This window comes from Macrobrachium rosenbergii, chromosome 51 (genome assembly GCF_040412425.1).
Source record: "Macrobrachium rosenbergii isolate ZJJX-2024 chromosome 51, ASM4041242v1, whole genome shotgun sequence".
Classification (NCBI taxonomy): domain Eukaryota; kingdom Metazoa; phylum Arthropoda; class Malacostraca; order Decapoda; family Palaemonidae; genus Macrobrachium; species Macrobrachium rosenbergii.
In genome coordinates this window covers 31,680,807-31,693,047 of record NC_089791.1, presented here as the reverse complement: position 1 = coordinate 31,693,047, position 12,241 = coordinate 31,680,807, and the positions used below count along the sequence as shown (strand labels likewise).

General features: G+C 42.1%; 1 long non-coding RNA gene and 2 other non-coding genes across 3 annotated transcripts; all 3 read right to left on the bottom strand.

The window, feature by feature from the left end:
* Positions 1 to 2,531: 2,531 nt before the first annotated feature.
* Positions 2,532 to 12,237, bottom strand: LOC136833288 (uncharacterized). Its single transcript, XR_010851403.1, has 3 exons — positions 12,148 to 12,237; positions 11,064 to 11,229; positions 2,532 to 3,664 (listed from the first exon to the last, which is right to left on the bottom strand). It is a non-coding gene; the product is annotated as an uncharacterized lncRNA (long non-coding RNA).
* On the bottom strand, positions 7,105 to 7,223 carry LOC136833600 (5S ribosomal RNA). The gene has a single exon (XR_010851535.1). It is a non-coding gene; the product is annotated as a 5S ribosomal RNA (ribosomal RNA).
* Positions 8,719 to 8,822, bottom strand: LOC136833589 (U6 spliceosomal RNA). Its single transcript, XR_010851529.1, has one exon. It is a non-coding gene; the product is annotated as a U6 spliceosomal RNA (small nuclear RNA).
* Positions 12,238 to 12,241: the final 4 nt, after the last annotated feature.

Below are 12,241 nucleotides of genomic sequence, written 5' to 3'. Positions count from 1 at the left end.
CACTTCCTTAAAATTACCTTAATAAAATACAGTAAACTGATATCTCCTGTAATGATATTTAAATTCCTATGGAAGTTTTACTTTAAAATATCTTGTAATTATATTTAAATTCCTATAGGAGTTTTACCTTAAAATATCCTGTAATGATATTTAAATCCCAATGGAAGTTTTACTTTAAAATATCCTGTAATGATATTTAAATTCCTAGAGAAGTTTCACCTTAAAATATCCTGTAATGATATTTAATTTCCTATGGAAGTTTCCCTTTAAAATCGAGTTTCTACGTGTTGCCAGGATACCTTTAGACAAAATGCATAACAATGCATCACTCAGGCAGAGGTTCTAGAAGCTTTCTAACGTTGTCTGAAGTTAGTCTTTGCATAATAGATCTTTATTCTAACAATGGCAAAATATCTAACAACTGTAAAATTTTTAGCGATGAAAAGCTGAAAAAAAAATAGAAAACTGAGAACAAATCTCGTTATACATTTCAGAAAATATTGGCACAGTTATTCTAATCTAAACGTTTAAGTTCCTCAGTCGAAAATTTTCCTAGTAAAATCTTTATATTACTTTAGTAAAAAGTCTTTGTTACTTTAGTTAAAATATTTGCATTGCTTTAGTAAAAATCTTGACTTGACTTTAGTAAAAACCTTCATATTACTTTAACTCCTGCTACGTCCATTCGTTAAGATTATTATAAATTTAACACCACAAAGAAAAACGTTTACCTGACCCTGAGATAAACCACTTGTTCCAGGCAATTTAATTATCCCTCTCTCTCCTCCTGTTTATCTTATCTCATCCTACTTTTCCTTGATTTAAAGGCCTATCTCTTCCTTCCTTCCTTGAACGAGAGGCCTATCTTGATTTCTTCAAACCTGGGCTAAAAAAAAGTTTTGGGCTGCTCATAATATAGGCCTATGCTAAGAAAAAAACTCGTTATGTCTGGTCAGCTCATGTACTGAGACCACAATGCATCATCATCAGTTACAGAAGCCAGTTGACTGTATTTTATACATTACTGTATAGTACATGATACATTCTGGATATCAACGTATTTACAACCAAGGTGACATTTTACAAAGCTTTCAGTTTTCGTGGAACCTTTTTGACGTAATCAGTGGTTTAGAAGAGAGAAGGAGAAACCCAACGAAATGGATAACTAGGTGAGTAATCACTGGTAATGGAAATATTCACGGGACTGAAAACTCAACCAGAGAACGATAGTACCAATATCCTTCAAAGGATATGGCTAGGATTGCGCTTTGAGATTACCTATCATACAAATGCATACATTTGGTGACAGTTGACACTAGTACTCTTTAACATAAGACCTATGAAAAGGTTTCAAGGTATAGCCTCAGCCTGCTTTTTTTTTTGACAGATAACTTCCTGTATAGCCTCTTGCTTGAAGTGTTCCTGCTGTCTTTTTGACAGTTCACTTCCTGTCACAAAAAGCTTATCTGTGACGTAGTCCTATCCTTTGGCTGCAGAATGAACCTTAAGAATGGTCAGTGAAGGCCGGAAGTTATAAAATGAATCCTAAACAGCACAAGACAGCAAGAGAATGAATTTTAAACAGCACGTTACAACAATAGAATGAATTCTAAACAACACATCACAGCAGTAGAATGAATCCTTAAAAACACATCTCAGCATTAGAATGGATCCTTAAAAGTACATCACAGCAACACAATGAATCTTAAACAGCGCGTTACAGTAATATAATGAATCAAACAGCACATCACAGCAACGGAATGAACTTTAAAAAGCACATCACAGCAACAGAATGAATCATAAAACAGCGCACCGCAGCAACAGAATACATATTAAACAGCACATCACAGCAACAGAATGAATCCTCAAAAACCACATCATAGCATTAGAATGAAACCTTAAAAGTACATCGCAGCACCAGACTGAATCTTAAACAGCACGTCACAGCAATGTGTCCTCAACAGCTCATCCCAGCAATAGAATGAATCCTTAAAACCACATCACAGCATTAGAATGAATCTTTACAAGCACATCACAGCAACAGAACGAATCTTTAAACAGCACATCACAGCAACAGAATGCCTCAAACAGCACATCACAGCAATAGAATGAATTCTAATCACCATAGCACAGCGAAAGAATTAATCTTAAACAGCACATCACAGAAACAGAATGAATCTTAACCAGCACATCACAGCAATAGAAGGAATTCTAAAAATCATAGCACAGCGAGGAATTAATCTTAAACAGCACATCACAGAAATAGAATGAATCCTCAACAGCTCATCACAGCAACAGAATGAATCTTAAGCAGCACATGACAGCAATAGAATGAATCTTATAACAGCACTCACACCAACGGAATGTATCCTCAACAGCACATCACTACAATAGAATTAATCCTAAACAGCACATCACAGCAACAGAATGAATCCTTAATAGCACATCACAGCAGATCACTACAACAGAATGAATCCTCAACAGTACATTACAGCAACAGATCCAAGCAACATTTAATTAAGACGATCCTAAGGAACACTGAAAGTGGAGATTCTGCTGAAAAAACAAGTGTGAAGCAAATAATGTTTGCGTGCATATGACAGGGATAGGTGGGGATGCCCCTTACGTTAAAATCAGGTGCTCCTATCAACAGCCTAGTAACTAAACTGACTCATTTTGACACCAAACCCACTGCCACGTTGGATAGGCACAAGATGGCTGCTAAAACCTAAACAAAATATTCATTTTCGAAACCAGACATTGCTACACTGCGAAAGTTCACGAGACCAAAACCTGTTTAACCATTCCTCTCGACACCTAAGTCATTGCCACCTTGGGAGGGCTTACAAGATAGCCACTAAATTCCAGTAAACTTATTCCTTTTGACATGAAAACCATTGCTACAAGATGACTTCCAAAGTACGATCATTTTACGACTGCTGTAAGACGGAGATGGACATGTATGATACGCGAATGAAGACCCTTGTTAATTCAGAAAAAAGGGTTCTAATTCTTTTCCTGACAGGTGTAACATGGAGATGAAAATGAGCATAGATACTAGAAAAACATTAAAACATTAGAATCAGAGACTCAATAGGAAGAGTAATATTTCTGCAATAATTCAGTCAAAGAATCGGACAAAAATCTTAAGGACACAGTTCTAGCAGTCCAGTTTGTCTATCATGAAGTGAAAAACCTGTACTGAGGACATTCTTGCACATCCACCCAAACAGAAAAGCTAAGACAGTCAAGATTACACTCGTTAAAATAATTTGCTAAATCCAGTGGTCATGTCCCAGGTGACACTACTAAATCTATGAAATATTCTCCTCTCTTTAGCTGCTGTGGACCATTCAGTCTCATTTTGTGTCCTGGGAGTCATATTCTCTCATTTCTTCTTCCTCAAATGTCTTCTTCAGTAGTGGTTCCTCTTAGGCTAAAGAATTACCCTCAAAAGTGCTTCAGAAAGGTTATGCTTGATTCCAAATGGTAGCAGTTGGCACAATGCACTGGCCTCCTCCAAGAATGGTATCTTGCATACTGGGAGGGCCACCAAGCTAAGTGATGTCCCTGAAGGAGGTCACTTCGTGGAGTTAGAACTTCATAATGGTGATGAGTCTCACGGATCCTGATGGAACCAATGTACAGCAAGCGTGTATGAGTCCTGTAAGGTTGTATTTACAATAATTAATCGTGATGTCATTACATGACAATTAGGAAGCTACTGCATCTTTTATATGTTCATCTTTTAATTAAGTTCATGGTGTTTTATGTACACTATATTTCTAGATTTATCAACATATGTGGCTACCATGTAGATTGGTACATTAACCTTTCAAGCAAGGTTGCTGATTAAGTTCACAAAATTCTGTATCTAAAATTTTGTCGAGAGACTTTTGACGGTTCGTTTTTACTAAGATATAGTTATTTAAAGTTTATTTCATATCTCTGCCAACTCCAATTACTACAAAAATAAGGGAAAGTATATTACTACTCAACATAAGCTTTGGAAAATGCTTAGAAAGTAAGCTTTTCCCTATGGTTATATGTAATTAAAATATGAAAACATAATGGAGCTCCATGAATATGATATTTTAATGATAAAATAAAGTTTGTTCATACTTACCTGGCAGATATATATATAGCTGTATTCTCCGAAGGTCCGACAGAATTTCAAATTTCGCGGCACACGCAGTGGCCGGTCAGGTGGTTAGTACCCATTCCCGCCGCTGGGAGGCGGGTATCAGGAACCATTCCCATTTTCTATTCAGATTTTCTAACGCCACTGTCTCCTGAGGGGAGGAGGGAGGGCAATATAAATATATATATCTGCCAGGTAAGTATGAACAAACTTTATTTTATCATTAAAATATCATTTTGTTCATGAGACTTACCTGCCAGATATATATATAGCTGAATACCACCTTTGGAGGGGGTAGAGACAGCCAAGAAATAGGGAAAAAACCAATTATTGGTAAAATTATTTTGGTTCCTTATCTGATAACGTAGCTGACTGAGTGGTTACTGTCACTCTAGTCTGCTTCTGCTTTACTAGAGACCCCAGCGAGGTAGTGACCTATATAGCTGGCGACTTCTAGATGATCTGTCAACGGGGCGTGACCACAATGTGACTAGATCATAGCCCATACAAAGAGGACAAAAGAGCATTACTAACCACCTAACCAACACCTAAAGCGTTAGTTTGCAAAGGATTGGGAAGACTGCCTCCAGTAGTCGACCCAACAACCACAAAAAACACAATTAAAAAGGGGATAGGATCAGAGTTACCCCTTGTCCCCAAGGTTGCTGAAGCAGCAATGTATGGTCCCAGCGAAAAGCAATTTCGTATGCTACCAAACATCTTGCCAAGAGTGTGAGGCAAACACCGAATTGACTTCCCAAAATGTGGCACTAAAAATGTCACTGAGTACCATATTTTTCTTGAACGCCATGGAGGTAGCAACTGCCCTCACCTCGTGAGCGTTAACTCTCAACAACTTGAAGTTGGAGTCGTCACAACTAGAGTGTACGTCCTTAATGACGTCCCCTAATGAAGAATGCCAGTGCATTCTTCGACATAGGTTTAACTGGTTGCCTCACAGAACACCATAAAACATCCAATGGGCCACGAGTGTCCTGTGTTCTTTTAAGGTAGTACTTGAGAGCTCTAACTGGACATAGAACTCCCCTCAGGTTCCTGTCCAATAAGGTCTGCTAAACCTTTAATTTCAAAGTGTCTAGGCCAAGGGTTAGAAGACCTATCCTTCTTAGCCAAGAACTTAGGGCTTAAAGAATAGACAGCATTGTGTTCCTTGAAGCCCACATGACGGCCTCGAACTTCTCTCACTCTCTTCGCCACGAGGAATGCCGTTTCGAGTAACATCCTTAAGAGATGCAGAGTGGAGAGGCTCAAAAGGACTAAACATCAAAACTTGAGCATTACGTCCAAGTTCCAAGCAGGGGAAATCAGCTGAGGAACCTTGGACGTCTTGAAAGAGCTCGTAAGATCGTGGAGGTCCTTATTGTCAGACAAAGCTAATCCTCTGTGTCTGAATACAATCGAAAGCATGCTCCGATAACACTTGATAGTCGGAACTGCTATATCGAGTTTTTCTCTTAAGTAAAGGAGAAAATCCACAACCTGGCTCACAGTGATAGAGGAAGAGGAAAAAGCCCTTCTTTCTACACCAACCTTTGAAGGTTGCTCACTTCGCTAGATATATCCTTTAGATGAAGAACTTCTGGCTCTAGCGATGGCCCGTGCCACCTGGCCAGAAAAACCCCTTCGCTCTGACCAAGTTTCGATAGTCTGAAAGCAGTCAGGTTCAGAGCGGGGAGATTCAAAGATATCTCGTGAAGTGGGTTTGTATGAGCAGGTCTGCTCTCATAGGAAGGGTCCTCGGAACGTCTACCAACCAGAAGAGAAACTCCGAGAACCAGTGGTTCGAAGGCCAAAACATGGGGATGAGAGTCATCCTCGTCCCTTGTGAGGCCGCGAACTTGCGTATGACTTCTCCCAGAATTTAGAACGGGAAAAAGGCGAAACATCTATTCCCGTCCAATCCCAGGGAAGAGCAACTATCGCAACTGCCCCAGGGTCGAGTACAGATGAGCTTTACAGAGGAGCCTCACTGTTCTTGAGGTCGTGAAAATATCCACAAGATGGCGACCCCAAAATTTCCAAAAATCTTGGCAAACCTCCTGATGAAGGGTCCATTCCTTCGGCAGGAGTTGATGGCGCCAACAGAGCAGGTCTGCTCGAACATTTTCGACCTCTGCCACAAAACTTGTGAGAATCGAAATGTTGCGAGCATAGGCTCAAAGAATAATCTCTCTTGCAAGGCTGAACAGGAACAAGTATTGTCCGAGTTTGCTAGAACTACACGACAAACTTGGACCTCAAGAATTGGCGAGCTAAAAGATAGCCGCCAAATCTTTGAAGTCGATGTGCCAGGACACCTGTTCCTCTCTCAGGTTCCTAACACTTTCTCTCCTCTAGTGTTGCCCCCAACCTGTTGAAGACCCGTCGGAAAAACAACACTAGGTTGGGGTTCAGAAGCTTGAGGGAGATCCCTTTCTGCAATTCCGTTGGATCGAGCCACCACCACAGATCCTCTTTATATAAGGAAGAATTCTCAATTCCTCTTTCAAGTCTTCCTTGCTTTGTCAGTTCTCCAACAAAAAGAACTGAAGAGGCCTGAGATGCAGACTCCCAGAAAACAAACTTCTCCAGCGAGGAAATGGTCCCCAGCAGACTCATTCCTTTCTTCACCTAGCATGTTTCCTTTTCCAAGAAGGCCGAAACTTTTTCGTACATAGAAGTTGCCGTTCTTGCGACGGAGACGCTATAAAAGCCGCTGAATAGATCTGAATTCCCAGACACAATGGACAGTGAGGGGATCAGCTGCGACTTCTCCACAGACCAGAAGTCCCAGGGACTTCACGAGTTGCAGAGTCAACTGAAGGTCCTCCAGATACCTTCTCTTTCGACGACGCTCGAATCAACCAGTCGTCCAAGTAGAGTGAGATCCTGACGTGCGACAGATGCAACTGCATCGCAACGTTTTTCATGAGACGTGTAAACACCCTCGGAGCAAAATGTGACGCCAACAGCATCTGGTGTTCCCAGGCGGTCAACCATCCAAGTACTGACCAGACCCAACGTTGCTTAACTTCGCTGAACGGACGAGAAGCGGCGTTTTCAACGTGGTATGGCCGTTGTGCAGAGTCCAAAGCAGAGAGCCCTGAACTGGTACGTCTAGTCCCCAAGACAACCTGAGATACTTCACCGAACGTGGATGAATTGGGGCGTGAAGATAAGTATCTTGAGATCCAAAGATACCATCCAATCCCCGGGATGAAGGGCTCCTAGTATTGACTGCGAGGTCTCCATCTTGAACTTTTCCTTCCGGACCAAGTTGTTCGACCTGTTGACGTCCAAGACGGGTCTCCAGCCTACTGAAAGTTTCGGGACTAGAAACAATCTGTAGTAAAATCCCGGAACACCGAAGTCCAATATCTGTTCCACTGCTCTCCGCTCGAACATCTGTTCGAGCAGGTCAAACAATTTTCTGTTTGACAGGAAGGCAGTTGGGAAACAAAAACAAAAAGAGGAGACAGGAAGGGAATCAAGTAACCTCTCTCTAACAGTAGGAGGGACCAAACGTCTGCCCCTCACTCTTTCCAGGCTTGTGCAAAATGAAGCCTGGTTGCAAAGGAGTCTGGAGATGAAGGGAGTCACTTGCTACCTCTCTTGGAAGTGACATTCCTTCGGGAAAAAAAACTCTTTCTCGTGGTGCGGGTCTCATGTTGCTTCCCATGGAAGCCCCTTTGTTATGCAAACATTTAGCTTTCGTTTACTTTTTGTATCTGAGATCGGTGCAAGCGTTATGAAGGAGATGCAGTTTGAATGTCGATAACTTTAGTTTTGAGAAAAACGATATTTTTTGCTTCTCTGTGTATTTATTTGCTTGCCGTTACACAGTTTGATGTTTTATGACATAATGAAAAGCCAAAAATAGACCTGCAAAGTAATATAACTTCGCTAAATGAAGCTAAATGAAGCGAGTGCAAAAACACGGCTGAGGTTGGCCAGCGCGACGTTTTTACTTAGTCAAGCTCTGAGCTGCTACTGACTGACTGCCACTGACTGCCCTGCGGCATTCCTGTCTTTTCGCTGATGCGCACTATGTCCACAGGGGTTGCCATAGATCGCATTAGATATTATTTCATAGCTAAAAGGAAATTACCACCGATATACTGACAATATCATTACATTATATGAAAAATGTAATTTGACTATGATAGGTTACTGTTTTGTTTATAACTTCTAACTGTGGCGAACTTTTAAATAAAACTTTCTGAGAAGATAGTCAGGATATGTATGATGCCATATATAAAATATCCCAGAAAATTTATTTCCGATTTTTCGTCAAACGCTCCCCCTTAAGACAAAGACAACTGCGAGGGTGGAGAGAGAGGGAGCCGACGGATGAAAAGTCTCAGGAAACAGATCCCTAAGAAAAAGCCAGAGTCTGATAATCAGAGGAAGAAGAAGACGAAAGAAGTTTCTCTTCATACAAAGGCTGTGACGAAAGAGGATGTTCTTCCGCAGCTGGTGGGTCTTGAGTGAGTGGTGAAAGTAGTTCCGATTCGCCGATACGAAGCGGGAACTCCCGCGAACGAAGAAGTCGTCAACTAGAGTACGTATAGTAAACATAAAATGTGGAACGCTTCACGATTAGCGTGTCATCCTTGCGCAAGAGCCATGCTAATCTTCTCTGTATCGTTCCAATTAGTATATGTACTGCCAAAGCAAGTACTGGCTAAAATAAGAAGGACATCAAATGTTGAAGGGGTAGTTGTGCGACATGATGAACAACTGGAGCGGTGTCAACACAAGACTTGAAGCTATACGGCAAAGCGAGCGCTGAGCGCCATGGCGTGACGCGCGAGAGGCTCCGTGGCAAATACTAGAAGAGAGTCACAGCGTGGCGCCGCGCGGTGTCATGGCTGGCGCGCGCCCGAAGCGCCAAGGTGAGGAGCGCCGGCGCCAAGGTGAGGAGCGCGTGAAGCGTGAAGCGCACGAAGAGCAAGACGCGCTCCTGGCGCGAGACAAGAGAAAAGGCCAACACCTCAACTCGGGGGGGAAGACGAATAGGAAGCCACTAAACACTCTCTCTAGAAGACAGACGCTCTGTATCGTTCCCGAAGCGGGAGACGAAGGTGAAAGTCTGTACCTCTTAACAGGCAGATTCGAATCTTGAAAGGTTCATGAGAGCATCCAGCTGTTGTTGCAAACCCAACAAAATCTTACGTGTTGGAGAAGCCACTCTCGGGAGAAGGGCTGAACCTGAGAGAAGGAAAGGGGCGAGAGACGATACTTCCTTCCACAGGGAAGAAGCTCTAGCCCTTGCCTTAGCGCGACAGGGGGGTCGAGTAGAGTGATCAAGCGAAAAACACTTTATTCTCTTCTGCAGAGGAATATCCACGCAACTTTCGGGGAAGAGTACAAACGTCTAGAGGAAGAGGACGTGAAGCGTCCCCTCTCCTCTAAGCTTCTCTTAAGAGGGCGAGAGTCCAACCGAGAGCTCCAACCCCGTGGCGGGAGGACGTGTCGGAGGACGAGAAGCAATCCTTCAGGATGCGTGCCTGAGCACGATCCCTGGCAGCCTGGGTAGCGTCATCAGGACCTGCCGAAGGGACGCCAGATCGGTGGGAAGCCCCGTAACCCTCATGCGGCTTTCGACATGCCCCTCCTGGTCCTGGGAGTTCGACAGAGGTCCAGGCCTAGAGGCATTATAGGGCCGATCTGACGCCCCTCCACAACACTAGGGCACTAGCACTAACACTATGCGTTTGAATTGCATTCACTTTAGTTTCAAGAGCACGCATTGACTCCACACGAGCCAGGGAATTACCTTCTGCAGCAACAAACTACAGGGTTAGTAATAAATTACTACAGGGTTACTAGTAGGAGAAAACCCTGACTGTCCAACTAAGGATGCACTCTAGAGGAAGATTTCAGCCTATCACGCTCCAATTTAAGCATATAGGCTTCATATTTCTTCCACTCACCCTCAGACAATCCCACACATTCATTACCGATTATCATAGAGCATTGAACACCCTTACATATCATACATAAAGAGTGAGGAACTATCAAGTCTTCGATAGCCTCACCTTACATTCACCCAAGCTACAGACTCGATAGCTAGAGGTAAGACATCTTAATTATAAGAAAAGTCAAAAGCAAAATCAAAAACGGTCCACAAAGAGCGTATGCCAAGTCACAGATCCAGTCGAATACCAAAAACAACAACAAAATACTTAAGTGACAACAAATTTCGAAATCAAAGGCGGAGGAACTGACAACAGGTGTTGACAGTCCGGCGACAGAGAAAATCTGAATAGAAAATGGGAATGGTTCCTGATACCGCCTCCCAGCGGCGGAATGGGTACTAACCACCTGACCGGCCACTGCGTGTGCCGCGAAATTTGAAATTCTGTCGGACCTTCGAGAATACAGCTATATATATATCTGGCAGGTAAGTCTCATGAACAAAACCTGTATTATACAAAATTTGAACTCTTTTATCTGTTCTTAACAGCAAGTAACCTTTTCTGACCTACTGTACAATACAGTACAATACAGGACTACACTTCAAACTGGCAGCTCTTTCGAAACTTTTACAACTACAAAATTTACTTTATCTAGCCATTTCATTTTTGCCTAACAATTCGACATTACACAGCATCATTTGTATCAGTAAAAGCTAGCCAATGGAAGTACTTTCCTTTAAACCACAGTTCAGAACTTGGCTCTCTTGCACTTGGTTAATAAACTCTATGTCATTACCACCTTAAATATATCAAAATCTGTTGAAAAATATCCATAGGTCCACCATCCACAGCACCCATAAGTTATTAGTGTATTGAGTGAACTAGTACTAGAGCTAATTATCACCTAGTCACACCAGTTTACATCCAGTCTAATGCAAGTAAGCCTACGAATCATTTTATATATCGTAAAATCTTAGTAAAATCTATTGGCAACAATTTACCTTGGTCGTAAAGTATTCTGAGACATATGAAGCATTTTCCCAATTCTTTGAATTTTTCACCAGCCAAGGGAGTTATCTCTTGTACAAATATACCACTATATACAGGCAGTCCAAGCCTTAACTCTAGGTTCATAGCTATCCATGGCTGTCTGTTTCCAACAGGTGCCTGGAAGAGAAATTTAAAACATTAGCTTTTACAGTGACTTGAGGAACCTAGTGAAGTGAGTTATTCCCCTGGAGTGCATTGCCACTTCATTTATTTATCTTACGAAACTTGAAGACAATCAAAAACTATTAGAAATACACCGGTCCCATTGTTGTTATTTTATGTTAAATTCATTCAGGACCCATTCACACTCGTAATTAAACACTGAGCATCTAATTTTAGTCGAGAAATGGAATTTTAACAGCAATGGTGCAACCCAAAACTCAAGATCATGGTGCTACCCGTCAAGATTGCTTAGTGGGATGAATTTAATTGGATATCGAATTTAGGCCAAAGGCCATGCACTGGGACCTATGAGGTCATTCAGAGCTGAAACGGAAATTGACAGTAAAAGGTCTGAAAAGCGTAACAGGAGTAAAACCTCAAAGCAGTTGCACTATGAATCAGTTGTTAGGAGAGGGTGGAAAGTAAGGTGGAAGAGAGAGACTATGAAAGGAGGTACAGTAAAAGAAACGAAAGCGGGTTGCAGCTAGGGGTCGAAGGTACTCTGCAAAGAACCTTAAGTAATGCCTACAGCGCACCGCACGAGGTGCACTGAAGGCACTATCCCCGCCTCCTCCCGGGGAAGATTGCTTAGTGCGTCCACTCTACAGTTGCTGACTTGTCGAACACAAGTCGACAACTTATCTCATCCATATCACGAACCGGTTTAAAACAAGTCAGCGACCATAAATGGGGAGCGAATCTTTGGACAGTACTGGATTATCATACGAAACTCTGGTTAGAAGTGCCAATAAGTTGTTAACTTATATTTAACCTGTTGGTGATAATATGTGACAAGCACCGACATGTGTTAACGACATGTTTTGCCGTAGTGTGGACAAACCCTTACAACACAAGCAACACTTGAATGCTTACCTGAGTTGTGTTTCCAATACTTTTTTCAAGCTAAGAAGTCCATCCATCCCAGTACCTCAGTTTTGTCTGCAATGCAGGTGTACTGCATCTGTAA